This window comes from Nannospalax galili, unplaced genomic scaffold (assembly GCF_000622305.1).
Source record: "Nannospalax galili isolate Female #2095 unplaced genomic scaffold, S.galili_v1.0 scaffold806, whole genome shotgun sequence".
Classification (NCBI taxonomy): domain Eukaryota; kingdom Metazoa; phylum Chordata; class Mammalia; order Rodentia; family Spalacidae; genus Nannospalax; species Nannospalax galili.
Genome location: NW_008355419.1, coordinates 20,874 through 38,016, shown reverse-complemented (window position 1 = coordinate 38,016; position 17,143 = coordinate 20,874). Strand labels below are relative to the sequence as shown.

The window sequence follows — 17,143 nt, the reverse complement described above, 5'->3', positions numbered from 1 at the left end:
TTTTGAGGACCACTGGTGCCCTCTAGTGGTGGCATGTAAGCCAGCATTAGCTGTCACATAAAAGGGTTAGTGTTGTGCCTTGTGTGTGAGGGGGTGAAGGGATAGGGATGAAGGGGACATTTACATGCAGGTTGTACCAGGGGCTATCATTTTGGGGCTTTCCTACGTGTGAGTAGAAGGAAGGGTTTCCTCCACAAGAGGGTTGTGGGAGGGATTGGTGAACTTTGCACATAGAGGGACCCAGGCCTCATTCCAGAGGGCAGACATTTGTGTGTAGAAATGTGACTGCCTGGGGCCTATGCTGGCTTCCAGTGCAGAATTCTTGCCTCTTACACTGTGTTAAGTTCTCCACAAGGCTTCAGAGAAGAGCCTTGGTCAGGGAAGATGTGGCACTGAAAGTCATGCTTCCCATAGGACCCTAAGACAGGTTTCATGCTGGGGCTGTCACAGTGCTCACCTGTGTGCTCATCGACCTTCTGAGACTCTAACTGGATTCTTTCAGGTGACACTGAAGTGAGATGGGACACAGGCTGCAGAAGTCAAGTCACAGAGATATATGCCTTGCTGATGGTTGATGGGCTAAATTCTAGGTCTTTCCAACCTAGATCCACACTCTTTTGGCAGCAGGCCTGGTCACTAAAAGCAACCCAGATTATCAGTCAGGTAAGCCCTCTGTCATGATTCTGTCCTTGCAAGCTGAGGAAGAGGATCCAGCTATTCCTCTCCCTGGCCTGACCTTTGTAGCACCTTTCCCAGCCCAGTTAAGCCATACTTCCACTTTTGATCCATAACAGCTGTGTAATAACAAATGTTTATTTTTTTAAGTTTTTTGAGTATGGGCCACAAAATGTGCAACTCCAAAACATGTTTCTTTAGCATTTTTCAAGGTAGCTATTCAGAGAGACTCAGGGCTCTGTAGCCCCAGGGGTGGTTCTGAAAGATTGTCCTTTTGTAACCAATTTATAGTACATAATAAGGTGGAGCTTTGTCTGACATCCACCTACCTCCTTCCTTGGAAAGACTGTTCCATAGGAGGAATAGATGAAGGTCTGATACCTGGTTCAGAGACGTAACCACAAGGCAGCTGTCATTGGGAAAACAGCCCCTGCTCCCTCTTCACCTACCCCTATCTTCTATAGCCTGTTCTACTCTCCTTCCCCTAGGAACCTAAGCCCTGACCCTGTACATAGGCTCAGCCTTTCCTACCCTTCTGAGTTTCTTCCTAAGTGTGTATGGTTCCTGGAATTGGGCATTTACAGATGCAAGTGTTCTTTTCCCTGTTAACCTGTCTAATTCCAGTTTGTTTCATTGGCTAAAACTATCAGAGCTTCAGAGGGAAAAGAGTAATTTAAAACTTCCCTACAGGAGAACTTGGCTTACATCAGTAGATAGCTAACCAAGATGGACTGAGAAATACTTATGTTATCCTGTTGTTGATGAGCAATGAACAGACTTCTACTTGGGAACTGCTGGCTACATGTATGCTCATGGGGAGGAAAGGCTGGGAACAGTGAGATTATGATGCTTACCCATTCCTGACACATTTTACTGAGAATTTTATACTACTATGTGTGTTAGTGTTCTCTATTATATGGGATTTATTAGCTTGGCTTCTATGCTATGATCTGGGTAGTCCAACAATGGCTGTCTCATACTAGAGAGGCTGAGAATCTGGTACTAGTTCAATCCACAAGGCTGGATATCTCAGCAGTCCTAGCTGGTGTTGAAGGCTTGGGGGATTCCCAGAGAGCTGATGGTGTTATCTACTTGGAATACCACCAAATCAATGGTACGGATAAACTCGCCATTGAGAGTGAAGGCAAGCAGGCAAAACCCAAGAGCTCCCTTCTGCCATGTTCTTTTATACGGGCTGCCACCAGAAAATGCTGCCCACATGAAGGGTGGGTATTCCAGGTTCAACTAATCTGATCAAGAACGTCTCTCATGGGGTTGGAGAGATGGCTCAGCAGTTAAGAGCCCTGGCTGCTCTTGCAGAGGGCCTGGATTTTATTCCCAGCGCCTATGTGGTAGCTAACAACCATCTGCAACTCCAGTTCATGGGGGATCCAATGCCCTCTTCTGGCCTCCACAGGCATTGCATGACACAGGTGCACTTACATATGCAGGCAAAACACTCATACACATAAAAATAAAATAAATAAAAAAGAAAGGGCCTCATGTTTTAGTTAATTACATATCTAGTCAAGTTGCCAACCAAGAGATTAGCCATCAAAAGTCCAACCCTTGTCAACTTAATACCTAATCATATCTCCTTTTGTCATGCCTAATTTCCATATGAAAACAATAACAAAGTCATAATTCTGCCTAACATTATATAGCTATCTCATGTACAACTGTAAGTGCATTATATATTTTAGAATAGGTAGCAAAGTCCTTTGAGGAATGCTTAAACTTTTAGTGTCTCATAAGTTAAATATAATAGCGTAGATTTATAACACTCTTGCTGATATTATCTCAATTGATTTTATATTACATGATAAAGAAATAGAGGAAAGAAAACACAAATATCTGCTTAACATGTGTGTACACATGCACAAACATGTTCTTAACAAAATATGACAAATACTTATGTCAATTATAATCCTTGTTTCTGCAACTGGTTAGCTGGTATTTGTAACTATCTTCCTCTTTGGGGGCTGGAGAGATGGCTCAGCGGTTAAGAACACTGACTGTTCTTGCAGAAGACCCGGGTTTGAATCCCAGCACCCACATGACAGCTAACAACTGTTCTTAACTCCAGTTCCAGGGGATCTGACAGCCTCGTCTGTCCTCCGTGGGCATTGCACGACACAGGTGCACTTACCTACGTGCAGGCATAACACTCATACACATAAAATTAAAAACAAAACAAAACTATCTTCCTCTATTAACCTCTATTCCTCTACTCTCAGTGGAACACCTCAGCAAGTCTTGGCTCTCTCCTTGGAGGAGTGAGCTATACCTTAATCTTTGAAGGATCTGGGCCAGCCATTGGTCATCCTACTGGAATTGGATTGTTTCAGTTTTCCATTGGCCTTAATCACAGGACATGCTAACACCAAGAGATGCCTCAAAGGATCATCTGCATTCCAGACATTGTCTTCCTTTACCTTCATTGTGGAGATGCAGTCCAATTTCCTCCTGGTAGTCTGGATAAATCCTCCACCTCCCCAATACTGTTATTTCTTTCTTAGCCTGTTGACTTATGGGCATCAGAAGCCCAAAGTGGCCAGGGGAATGTCTTAGCTTCCAGTTTAATGGAATGTTTGTTGTGCCTCCTGGCAGAAGCATTTCCCCCTCTGGAACAAAAACCTCTAGGCCAGCTGAGCATAAGATTTCAGAAACAGGAAACAAAAAAAATTTCCTAGTGGGTCACTAGGGGTGAAAGTAAGTAGAATCATTCCCATTTCTATTCCTTGATTCCTGGACCTGTGAATCCTGGTTATAGGGGAAACTAACATATATTGGATGTTGATTCAAAACATACACCATTTTCTGGAGAACCTTGCCCCAGTCCTCCAGACTAGTACCATCTAATTAGCGCTATAGCTGTATCTTTAAGAGGCCATTCTGAGTTGGGCATGGTGGCACACATCTTTTATCTTAGCACTCTTGAAATAGAGGCCGGTGGATCTCAGTGAGATCAAAGCCAGCCTAGTCCACATTGAGTTCCAGGACAGCCAGGGCACAGTGAGACCTTGTCTCAAAAAAAATCAAAACCCAGTTCCACCATTCTATCAAGCCAGCTACTTCAGGATGGTGGGTAACAATGGTAAGATCAGTGAATTCCATGAGCAAGAGCTCACTGCTGTACTTCTTTATCTGTGAAGTGAGTTCCTTGGTCAAAAGTGATGCTGGGCGGAATACCATGATGGTGGATAAGATATTTTGTAAGTCCCTGGATGGTAGTTTTTGTAGAAGCATTATGTGCAAGAAAGATAAACCCATAACCAGAACAGGTCTGTTCTAGTAAGAACAAAGCACTGTCCTGTCCATGATGGAAGTGGTCCAATTTGTCAACCTGCCACCAGGTTGCTGGCTGGTCACTGTGGGGTATGGTGCTATATCAGGGGCTTAGTGTTGGTCTCTGTTGCTGGCATATTTGATACTCAGCAGTAGCTGTAGTTAAGACAGCTTTGGTGAGTGGGAGTCCATGTTGTTTAGCCCATGCATAACCTCCATCACTACCACTATGGACTCTTTGCTCATGGGCCCATTGGGCAATGACAGGGATGGCTGGAGAAAGAGGCTGACTGTTGACAGAATATGCCATCCTATCTACTTGATTATTGAACTCCTAAATCACTGTTTGATGAGCATTTATGGTAGGCACAAGTATCTTCATGTTCTTTGCCCATTTGAAGAAATTGATTACATACTTCTTCCCCAAATGCCCTTTTTACCAGTTCTCCAATCATGCTCCTTCCAAATCCCTGACCATCCAGCCAAACAATTGGCTACAGCCCATGAATCAGTATGTAATTGCACATCTGGCCATTTTTCCTTCCAAGCAAAATGTACAACTATGTGCACTGCCTGAAGTTCTTGCCCACTGTAAAGATTTTCCTTCACTAGTGTCTTTCAGGGCTGTCCCAGAAAGAGACTGTGATGCGTAGCTGTCTACTTCTGGGTGGTACCTGCACACTGTGCAGAACCTCAGTGGAACCAGATCGTAGTCTTCTCTTCCTGGATTATGCCCCACCACATTTTCTTCATTCTGGAAGGCCCTTACCACATTCTCCACCATCCCTTTGGATGCTAAGCTTTTCTTGGGGCAAAGAGCATCATCTTGGCTTAGAGGTTTGTACTTCCATAACATCATTACATGTTCATCCATTTTTCTTTCAACTGTGATCTCAATGAGACTGGAGACAGAGCTTACAATCAGTGGAGCTAGGCAGGGTAGAATCAGGAAAGTCCCCCAAATAAAAAATATAACATGAGGGTTTTAAATCCCCCCAAAAGCTCCCCAGGGTCCCACTCTTTCCAGGTCTGGACTGGGACATGAGTGATTTTTCTCATTCGGTCTATGATTTCTTCTATGATTTTTCCCTCATCATCTGTTTGTAAGTAGTAGTTGCTTAGGTTAAAATTTCCACAAACTCCTCTGTCAGAGGCAAATAAGTAATCTAAGGCTAAAGAATTTTGATAACATTGTACATTTGGTTTGTTGTGTGGCTAGTATGTTAAAGTTTTTTTCAGTTTCATTAGTTAATTTCAACATCAGCCTGTAACCTGATGATATGGTTTAACATATAGATGGGAGTGCGGTATCCATAGGACCCATCCTCTGCGTAGGTGACTGAACCATAATAATGGATTATATGCTCAGGGGGCCATTTATCATCTTTCCAGTTGCCTATTTGTAAGGCACACCATTTTCTTTTGATTTCCAAGTTCTCATATACTTGAACTCCCAAATGTTCCTCTGTTAAGTGGGAGTAGGAAAAAAGATGGATGGATAGATTCTAATATACAAGATCTTGATCAGTTTTGGGGAAGTACAGTATAGGCTGTCCTTCTGAATATCCAGTATAGTTCATCTGGGGCCTGCCATTCAGTGTCTACATTGATATCACTGCAGGCCTGTCAGAAATAAGAGAAGTTGGACAAAAGGTGAAGATCTGGTTCAGAGAGGTTTGGGGGATCCCCACTGTTGGGTTTTCTGGGCAATTGTATCATAGAATCTTTGGCCTAGTCATGTCAGCTTCCAACAGAGATGTTAAACTGACCTTCACATTGGGCAAGACAGTTTTTCCCAATAATTGAGGTTTTAAGAAGCCAAACCTCAGCAGCAGGACTAGGGTATCCTGTCTCATTATAGGGTTCATGAGAATCTAATTCTTTAGCCTCCCAAGGCCATTGATTCCTCCATATAAGTTCCCCCACATACATAGCAAGAAGAGTTCTTTAGAGATTTGGCTATAGTCTCTGCCAGGGCCAGAAACAGAATTTTTGTTGTGATAGAGATAGGAAGAGGGCTACTTTCTATTTCCTCATGAAAGGAATGAAAGACCTCTTGAAGTTAGGCTCACAGTGGAACTGTGACCATTTTGAAATATAATATGGTTCCTGGTCTCATCTCATTCACACACACACACACCCCAATTTTGTGGTCATTCTTCCATTTTGAGTCTTCTGGAGCAAGGATAGTAAAATTAACTGGGGTACAAGTTCCAGATTTACACCTGGATGGGGCAACACCCTTTCAGAGGACTACTGTTTTATCTTTATTCTTCCAGGTAGCCCATGAGACGCAGCTCCAGGAAGTAAGATCAGGTATTAGGAGCACATCTGGCTAGAGCTGAGGGTTGTTCACATATGTATTTATCATTGAGTCTATACTCTTGTTTCCAACCTACATCTCCACATAGAAAAACATAAGCTGTTCTAGATCAGTGAGTAGAGTTTTGTAAATTTTTCAAAATTTGAATTTAATTCCCCCCCTCTCTTTTAGAGCCAGCTGAACTGGGACTCACTATGTAGACCAGGCTGGCCTTGAACTTACAGAGATCCACCTGCCTCTGCCTCCCAAGTGCAGAGATTAAAGGCGTGTGCCACTATGCCTGGCCCCTTCGAAATAGATTCTTATTGCAAAATTCTTCTTTGTTGGTAAGTAAAATTTATTTACCTATCACTATGTAGACCAGGCTGGCCTTGAACTCACAGGGATCCACCTGCCTCTGCCTCCCGAGTGCTGGGATAAAAGGCGTGCACCACCACGCCCGGCTTATTTTTTAAATTTAAATTAATTATTATTACTGTTTAGCAATAGGGAAACTCAGTTTATTTATACCAACAGTTAGGGTTAGGGTTAGGGCTAGGGCTAGGGTTAGGGCTAGGGCTAGAGTTAGGGTTGTAGGGTTAGGGTTGTAGGATTAGGGTTAGGGTTACTTTAAGTATGTTTAGAGAGATGAAATAATACACAAAGAACTAACAAATAATAACAAAGAAGAGATAGAAATTATGAGTAGAAACAATTATAATACAATATAATTACATGGCTAACATTTTGTAACTAAAGCGTTAACCAGAAAGACTCCCAACAGCAGAATTGCATAGGCAGGATAAATAATCAGTGAATCTAAGAATAAGGAAAAGCAGACAGAGCCTAAGATATTTATGGGATGTCATCAAGAAGAACAACATGGATGGCATGGCTACTGAAGAGAGAGACAAATGGGATTTAGAACAATGTTGAGTCTCTGAAGACAATGTGGATTCTTGAAATTGGACTTAATGCACCTGTATCATAAAATGGCCATTAGTATATGATCTGGCTTATTGGTTAAGAGTGCTACCTGTCCTAGTTTGTTTCTTCATTGCTGTGACAAAACACTCTCTGACCACTACCAACTTGGGGAGGAAAGGGTTTATTTATCTTACGTCTCCCGGGTCACAGTTCATCAGGGAGCCCAAGGTAGGAACTCAGGGCAGGAACCCAGAGGCAGGAGCTGGAGCACAGGCCATGGATGAACACTGCTAACTGGCTTGCTCCCTTGGCCCCCTGCTCAGTCTGCTTTCTTGTGCAACACAGGCCCACCTGCCCAGGGATGGCACCACCCACAGTGGGCTGGGTCCTCCCGTATCACTCAACAATCAAGAAGGTGCCCATGGACATAGCCACAGGCCAGTCCAATGAAGGCAATTCCCCAATTGAGGCTCTCGCAACCCAGGTGTGTCAAGTTGACACTAAAGCTATCCAGCACACTACCCAAACAACAATGAGGACCTGAATTCAGATCCCACCACCCATATAACAAACCAAGCATGGTCTTGGGTGGGATGATCCTGTAACCCCAGCACTGTTGAAGGTTGGAGATGTTAGGATCACTGGGGCTTGTTTGCTGTCACCTATTAAAAAAACACAAGCTTCAGGTTCAGGGAGAGATGCTATCTCAGAGAAATAAAGCTGAGACTGATAGAGAACATTGAGTGCTCTTCTCTGGCCTCTGCACACTTGCACCCGTGGATACACCCACATACTCTCATGTACATATACCACACACACATGTAAACTACACTGTCTCTCTCACACACAAAAATGACAGGAGAGGGACAGGGTTTCTGAAGCTCTATTTTTCCTCATGGAAATTTAACCAGCAACTATCTCCACAGACTAGAATATCTCCATGCAGATCAGAGAACATGAATATGAGGCTGAGACAGCCAGGTGGATCACAGGAATAATAAAAAAAAAAGAGGCACATTAAAATAACAGAAATGGAATATTTTTGGTTGCATTATCTTTTTTTGTTTGTTTGTTTGGTCTTTCTAAGACAGGGCCTCCCTGTAGCCCCAGTTGGCCTGGAGCTCACTATGTAGATCAGGCTGGCCTTGACTCACAGAGATCCGCCTGCCTATGCCTCCCTAGTGCTGGGATTAAAGATGTGGGGCACCACACCCGGCTGGTTGCATTATCTTTTAAGACTTTTTTGAATGGGTTCATTTTCATGATTTCTTTCTCACTATTTTTGTTATTTGGTATATGGAAAAGCTACTGATTTTTGTATGTTGATTTTATATCTTCCCACTTTGTTGATGTCTATTTTGGAGAAAATTCTATGGGTGCTGGGAGGAATGTGCATTCTGCAACTTTTAGGTGGAATATTCTGTAGATGTCTGATAAATCCTCTCTTTTTTTTTTTTGGTCTTTTTGAAACAGGGTCTCCAGCTGGTCTGGAACTATGTAGACCAGGCTGGCCTTGAACTCACAGAGATCCACCTGCCTCTGCCTCCCAAGTGCTGGGACTACAGCTTCTGATAAGTCTTCTTGATCTATGATATAGTTTAAGCATAAAATGTCTTTGTTGTTTTTTATTGGGTGATATATCTACTGATGAATGTGGGGGTATCAGAGTCATCCAGTATGATTTTATTTGGACTTTTCTGTCCCCTTATGTCAAGTAGTATTTTTCTTGGTATGTATATATTTATAATCTTCTTGATGTACTATGCCTATTATTAATATGTAGTAAGTTTCTCCTAATTAATTTTCTAATTTTGGCTCAAAATCTGCCTTATCAAACACAAGGATGGATACTCTTGCTTATTTCCTGTTTCTATTTGCTTGATATACAATATTCCACCCCCTGCCTTTGTCAAGAATGTGTGTCTGTTGCAGGCAACAAATGCTTGGATTTTTTGTTTTGATCCAATTAGCCAGTCTGCATCTTTTGATTGGTGAGTATAGAGCATTAACATCTAGGGTTATCACTGAGAAATATTTGCTCGTCCCTGTAATTTTGTTGATTTTTTTTTCTGGTTGATACACAAAGTTTGTTCTTTTCTTTCTTCCTTATTCATCTCAGGAGTTTGCTGATTTATTAAGTTGGGCATGTTTGATTCTTCCCTAGTTCTCATTCATTAATCCATTCTTCTCATGAGATTTATTCATTTCTGTGCACTTGTGTTGTAATTGTCTTTTTTCTTCCCCAGTGTGTTGAGTTTGTTAACTATCTTCTGCAGTGCCGGCTTAATTTATGTAAATTACTTTTGTTTGTGTTTACCTTTGAGGGTCTCTTTCTCTATCAATTTAAAAAGATCTCTTTGTTGTCTATAATGATTTTGGCTGGAATTTTGTGTGTGTATGCTCACATACATTTGTGTACATTCATGCATGTGCACATGTACTGGGAGGCCAGAGGTCAGCATTGATTCTCCTTATTTTCTCAACACCTATATTAGTTACTTTTCTGTTGCCATGATAAAATACAATAACCAAAAGCAACTTAAAGGATATGGCAGTTTGAATAATAAATGTCCCTCATAGGCGCAAGCTTCTGAATACTTGGTCCCTAGTTGGTGATACTGTGTGGAAGAGGTCACGGAATCTTTAGGAATGTGGTCTTGGTTACTGGCAGCAGGCTTTGAGACTTTGTAACTTTACCTCTCCAGTTCTTCTCTCTGCTTATTTGCAGTTGAAGATGGCATCTCTCAGCTTCCTGCCACCATGTCTGCTGCTTGCTGCCATGCCTCCCCATCATGATGTGCTCTTATCTCTCTGGAACTGCAAGCCCAAATAAACTCTTCCTTCTATAAGTTGCCTTGGTCATAGTATTTTATCACAGCAACAGAAAGTAATTAATACAGAGGAGATTTTATTCTGGCAGCAGGAGCAGGAAGCAGAGAGAGATCACATTTTATCTGTACATAGGAAGCAGAGAGAAAAGGAAGAGTAGAGGCTATAAATTCTCAAGACTCATCCTCAGTGAAACACTTGTAAGACTGTACCTTCTAAAGATTCCATAATCTCCTTAAACAGTGCCACCACTTGGGGATCAAGTGTTCAAATACATGAACTCTTGAGGGATATTTCTCATTCAAACCACAGCATTCCCCCATGGCCCCCATAGACACATGACCATCTCAGGATGCACAGTGCATTTAGTCCAACTTCAAGAGTCCCCATAGTCTTTAGCACCCTAATCACTGTTTAAAAGTCCAAAATCTCTTTTGGGACTCAAGGCAATCTCTTGAGTATGAGAACCTGTAAAATAAAAACAAAACAGAGCAAACTATATACTTCTAACAGATAATGGCACAAAATATACCTTCCCATTCCAAAAGGGAGGCATGGGGGCATAATTAGAAAATATTGTACCAGAGCAAGACTGAAACCCAGCAGGACAAACTCCAAATCCTGTAGTTCCACGTCTGATATCCGGGGCTTAATTTGCAAAGGGCTTAGGTGACTCAGCTACTCCAACTTTGCTGCCTCCAATATCTATTTCTCTCTTGGGAAAGCTCTATTCCCTATATGCAGCTCTCCTCGGCAGATGTCCATGGCTCTGGCATCTTGGGGTCTCTACTGCAAGACTCAGTGTCTTCAACTTCACAGCTTCATGGCTTCTGAGGTCCTCCTCTCAGTGACTCTGACCCTGGCATCAGTGGCTTTTTGAAACTTAGGAGGAAGAATTCAATCCCGCGCCCATCTTTTATTTTTCTTGTTTCTGAAACCAGTACCATGTGGGTGACATTTCTGAGTTCAGATGCCAGCTTTGGATGAACCCTGGATCCCTTGAACCACAATGCAGCAAACTGTGTCCCATGAAACTTAAAAATAATCTTCCCTAGGCATTTGCTTTCTAGGAGCAGGCAACCCCTTAGGCTCCGTTTCACAAGTTGGAGGCCTAACTGGTGGAGTCTTGCCCTGAGGGAGCTCCCTTATCATTCCAATGCGGACCAGAAGACTTCTCTTTAATGGTGCCAGTCTCTTTCCCAAACTGTACATTTTTCATTTCTTTTTTCCCCATTTGTTGCTCTTTTTCACTCTAGACCTGCATATATCACTAATAACTATTCCACAGACTCAATGTTATGCTGTCTTGAAATTTCTTCCACTGGAGAAATTAGTCTATTACTGTTTAATTTAGTCTCATGCAAATGATCAAGGTATAGGCAGAATACATTGATATTATTTGCCCAAATAACACAAGAATGACCTTTGTTCAAGTTGCTGATAGAGTCTTTGTTCCCCTCTAAATCCTCTTGAACTAAGACTCCACTATCCCTATTACTTTCAGAATTACTGTCTCCTAGGCTGATATGAGAACTCATTAAGCTCTATTCATAGCATTCAAGTGGTTTTGTAGTCCAGAGTTTCAAAGTCTTCCACATTCCTCCAAAAAACAACATGATCAGGCTCTTCATAGCCAATAGCTCCACTCCAAGTACCAATTTCAGTGTTTCTGTTATTTGGCCAAAACACTCTGACCAAAAGCAACTTAGAGGAGAAAAGGGTTTATTTTGGCTTATGTTTCCAGAGGGACAGAGTCCATAACGGTGGAGAAGGCATGACATCAGAAGCATAAAGCAGAGATCCCATTTCATCTGTACACAGGAAGCAGAGAGAGGGAGGGAGGCTATAAACACAGCAACTGAAGAGCAAGGTAGGGTTAGGGTTGGGGTTGGGGTTGGGGTTGGGGTTAGGGTTAGGGTTAGGGGTTAGGGTTAGGGTCAGGGGCCAGGGGTTGGGGTCAGGGGTCAGGTGTGGGTTAGGGTTAGGGTTAGGGGTTAGGGTTAGGGTTTAGGGTTAGGGGTTAGGGTTAGGGTTAGGGTTTTAGGGTTAGGGTTAGGGTTGGGGTTGGGGTTGGGGTTTAGGGTTAGGGTTAGGGTTGTTAGGGTTAGGGTTAGGGTTAGGGTTGTTAGGGTTAGGGTTAGGGGTTAGGGTTCGGGTTTGGGTTCGGGTTGGGTTGGGGTTAGGGGTTAGGGTTAGGGTTCGGGTTGGGTTAGGTTTAGGGTTAGGGTTAGGGTTGTTAGGGTTAGGGGTTGGGGTTAGGGTTAGGGTTAGGGTGTTAGGGTTTTAGGGTTAGGGTTAGGGTTAGGAGTTAGGGTTAGGGTTAGGGTTAGGGTTAGGGTTTCGGCTAGGTTTAGGGTTAGGTTAGGGTTAGGGTTAGGGTTTCGGCTAGGTTTAGGGTTAAGTTAGGGTTAAGATTTGGGTTTTGATAGGTTTAGGTTTGTGTTAGGGTTATGGTTTGGGCTAAGGTTAGGATTTGTACTAGGGATATGATTAGGAATAGGATTAGGGTTTGAGTTAAGGTTAGAGTGTTATGGTTTGGTTTAGCACTGGTATTGGAGTTCTGGTTGAAGTCTGGGGTCTTCACTGCAACTGAAGCTGCACTTTCACCTGTGGCCTTTTCTGGCCTCTCAGAGTGCCAAGCCGCAGCTGCTCTCTGTGACTCCTTTACACTTTCAACACCAGAACCTTGCAGGAGACTCTTACACATTAGCAAGTCCTGCTTCCAGCTTGAGATAGAGATTCGGGTCCCCTCTGTGTGCTGACCCTGAGGAAATACCTCCTCAAAGACTTCACCACAGTGATGCTGGTCTCTTGTTACTTACAGCTGATTTTTCAGCCCCAGCTAACCAGCATCAATTGTCCCAGTAAAGAAAAGGTTTTACTTTGGGTCCTGGTCTCTTCTTAATCACAGCTGATTCTTCAGCCCCAGCTGACCAGAACCTACAGATTCTCAATTCAAAGTATCACACAGAGTCCTGATAGTCTCCGCTTTCCTTTGAAACTTCACAAGCTAGGCCTCCATCATCCACAGCTCTTTCAACATAACTGTTCCAAGCTCCACAGCAACAAACTCTAAGCACTCAATGGCTTTTCCAGTCCAAAGTTCCAAATGCTTCCATAATCCTCCAATGTCAGGTCTGTCACAGCAGTGCTCCACTCTCTGGTACCAATTTCTGTCCTAGTTTGTTTCTCCATTGCTGTGACAAAACACTCTGACCACTACCAACTTGGGAAGGAAAGGGTTTATTTAGCTTACATCCGGGAGCCTAAGGTAGGAACTCAGGGCAGGAACCTGGAGGCAGGAGCAGGAGCACAAGCCATGGAGAAATACTGCTTATTGGCTTGCTCCCCTGGCCTCTACTCAGCCTGCTTTCTTATGCAACACAGGCCCACCTTCACAGGGGTGGCACTACCCACAGTGGGCTGAGCCCTCCCACATCACTCAACAATCAAGAAGATGCCCCACAGACACGGCCACAGGGCAGTCCAATGAAGGCAATTCCCCAATTGAGGCTCCCTCAACCCAGGTGAGTCAAGTTAACACTAAAGCTATCCAGCACAGATAAGGATAAGGATTAAGGTTTGCATTAGCATTAGGATTAAGGTTAGTTTAGAGTTAGGTTTAGGGTTAAGGCTTATGTTTTGTTTAGAGTTAGGGGTTAGGTTAGGGTTATGGTTAGTTAGGGTTGCATTAGGGTTAAGTCTAGGGTTAGAGTTAGGGTTAAGGTTTGGATTAGGGATAGGGCTATGGGTAGGTTTAAGTCTTATTTTAGTGCAATGGCTAGGGCTAGGACTAGGACTAGCCCTAGAACAAATGTTAGGGTTAGGGATCAGGCATGGGCTAGGGTTAAGTTTAGGCTTAGTTTTATGGTTATGGTTAGGGCTAGAGTTGCAGTTGGGTTTAGGGTTAGGGTTAAGATTAGAATTAGGGATAGGGGTATGTTTATGGATATAACTATGATTATGGTTGGGGGTGGGTTGATGTTGAGACTGGGTTAGGTACAGGATTAGGGTTAGGGTGATGTTTAAGGTTAAGCTTAATGTAGAGCTAGGGCTGGAGCTAGGGTTAGGATAAGGGTCTTATTAGATTTATTGTTAGGTTTAGGGTTAGAATTAGAATTAGGGATTGGGGTTATGATTATACTTATATTTAGGGTTAGAGCTAGATTTAGGACTAAATCTTAGTGTTAGGATTCAGGTTAGGACTAGGGCTAAGATCAGGGATAGGGTTGAATCTGGGGTTGGGGTTGGGGTTTGGATTAGGGCTAAATTTAGGGTTAGGGTCAGTATTCGGGTTAGGACAAAGGTTAGTGCCTGCTCTAGGTTTAAGAATAGGGATAGTTTTAGGGTTAGGGTTAAGGTTAGTGTTAGAGTTAGGACCAGGACTTGGCCTATGGCTCAGGCTAGGTTTAGAGATATGGCTAGGGCAATGGTTAGTGCTAGAACTAGTTTTAAGATTAGGGTGGTTTCAGGGCTAGGGTTTGGGTTAGATTTGGGTTAGGTTTAGGATTAAGATGTGGGTTAGTGTTAGGATTAAGGCTAGGATTAGGGATAGGGTTAGTTTTAGAGCTGGGGCCAGGTTTAGGGTTAGGTTTAGTGTTAGTGTTGGGGTTGGGTTTTGAGACTGTCTTCAGTGTTGGGGTTAGGGCTAGTGTTAGTGTTGGGATTTAGAGTTAATGTTAGTGTTTGGTTTAGGGTTAGTGTTACAATTATGGCTTGGTTTAAGGCTGTGCCTAGGGCTAGAGTTAGTTTAGAGTTGGGATATGGTTGATATTAATGTTAAGATTAGGGTTAGAGTTTGTTTTAGGATTAAATTAGAGTTATGGCAGTGCTAGGGCTAGGTTAAGGTTAGGGTTAGGGCTATTATTAGCTCTATGGTTGTAGTTATGGTTATGGTTACAGTTAGGGATAGGTTTAAATTCAGGTTAGGCTTAGGTTTAGGTCTTAGTCTAGGGTTATCAGTGGATTTGAGATTGAGATTGGGTTCAGTTTAAGGTTAGTGTTAGGGTTATGGATGGTGTTAGGATTAGGGTTAGGGTTTTTCTAGGATTAAGAGTTAGTGTTAGGTTTAGCATTGAGGTTAGGGTATGGTTAGGTTTAGGGCTAGAATTAAGGAAAGTGTTAGGGTGAGTGTTAGGTATAGGCTTAAGTTTGCATTAGGGATAGGGTTAAGACTATGGTTAGGATTAATGGTAGGGCTAGGTTTGGTTTAAGATTAGGCACAAGATTAGGGCTAGGTTTAGTGTTAAGGTTATGGTTAAAGTTAGGGTTAGAGTTTGGTTTAGGGTTAGCATAAGTTTAGTGCTAGATTTAGAGTTAAGGTTAATATTAGGGTTAGGGTTTGGGTTGAAGATAGGGGATAGGCTTTGGGCTGGGGCTAAGGCTAACCTTAAGACTTGGGCTATGGGTAGAGCTAGGCCTAGGGCTAGGGCTAGAGCTAAGTCTAAGGTTACATTTAGGGTTAGAGTTAGGCTGTAGTTAGGGTTAGGGATAGAGCTAAAGTAGGGTTAGGGTTGGGTTTATGAGTAGGATTAGGGTTAGGTTAGTGTTATTGTTAGGGCTAGGGTTAGGTTTAGGTTTAGGTTTAGGGTTAGGGTTAGGGTTAGGTTTAGGTTTAGGTTTAGGGTTAGGGTTACATTTAATTTGGGGGCTAGCAATAATTTTTTGGCTCTCCATAGCGTTAGAGATAGGTTTAGGGAAAAGCTTAGGGTTAGGGTTAGGGTTAGGGTTAGGGTTAGGTTTAGGTTTAGGGTTAGGGTTAGGGTTAGGGTTGTTAGGGTTAGGGTTAGGGTTAGGTTTAGGGTTAGGGTTAGGGTTAGGGTTAGGGTTAGGGTTAGGGTTAGGGTGGTGAGAGAGCTGTTCAAAGGTGGGAGGGGTTAGGTTGCATTTTATATTACTGGAAACATAGAAGGCACACACAGCTGTGAAGTCTGTCTGGGCTTAGGTTTAGGGTTAGGGTCAGGGTTAGGGATAGGGTTAGGTTTAGGGTGGTGAGAGAGCTGTACAAAGGTGGGAGGGGTTAGGTTGCATTTTATATTACTGGAAACAAAGAAGGCACACACAGCTGTGAAGTCTGTCTGGGGTGTCTTTGGGCCCTTTTCCTGGAGTTGTAGAACAAAGAAGCTGTTTTCCACTCTGGTGGCTAGCTGAATGGCTAGCTGATAACCTGGACGCAAGGACCCTGAGAGACATCCTGGCAAGTGGAGTGGGACTCTGGCCTATTGCAGCAGTGGTATTTCGTCCGGCTGGAGACTTGGCTGTGACTATTAACAGTGAGGCTAGGGCAAGACATTTGTCTCAGGGAACTTCTGTTTTCTATCCCTCAGTGCCGGGATTAAAGGCTTATGCTCACCTTGAACGTGAAATGAGGAAAACTGAGATCAAAAAAGACAAGAGTTGGGGCCTAAGGAGATAACTCATTTGGAAAGCTCCTGCCTCATAAACATGTGGACTTGAGTTTGAATTCACAGAACCTGCGTTGAGAGCAAAGGCAGGCATGGTGGTGCACACTTATTCCCAGCAAAGACGTGGTGGGAGGCGGTAGGTGGGTCCCCAGAGCTTGCCTTCCAGCTAGTCTAGCTTACTTGGCAAAGTTCCAGGCCAATAAAAGACCTTGTCTCAGAGGGTGAAAGTACCTGAAGACTGACACATCAGGTTGTCTTTTGACCTCCACACTCACGCATGCATGTGCACATGTATGCATATACACGCGTGCATGCACCCACACCCATCCTCACAAAACATCAGAACGTGTGCGTATGTACCCCCTCCACACACACAAAGAAAGCCAAGAGTTGAAGATTTTCCATAGGGGATTGATGAGATTGGTAGAAAAGATCAGCGTATTTATCATTCATGGCATTTCACAGTGACCTGTAGTACTCTGGCTTTGAATTGGTAGCTTCTATAGCCTGCAGTTCTGAGGGCAGAAACAGGTCTGTTTTTGTTGCTCCACTGCCCAGTGTGTTGTGAGTTGAAAGCCAGCTTGTGATACATAGTTCCAGGTCAGTCTGAGCTACAATGTGAGACTTTGCCAGGAGGAGAAGGAGTGGCAATGGGGGGGGGGTGGGGGGAAAGAGGGAGAATGGAGGAGGAGGGGGGGAGGGAGAGAGGAAGAGAATG

At 43.3% G+C, this 17,143-nt stretch overlaps 1 long non-coding RNA gene across 1 annotated transcript in view; it reads left to right on the top strand.

Annotated features, from left to right (window-relative positions):
• Positions 1 to 508: 508 nt before the first annotated feature.
• Positions 509 to 17,143, top strand: part of LOC115067613 — a 20,165-nt gene continuing 3,530 nt past the window's right edge. Inside the window, exon 1 of the long non-coding RNA XR_003847000.1 lies at positions 509 to 663. This is a non-coding gene — a long non-coding RNA (uncharacterized LOC115067613). The remainder of the gene's footprint in view (positions 664 to 17,143) is intronic.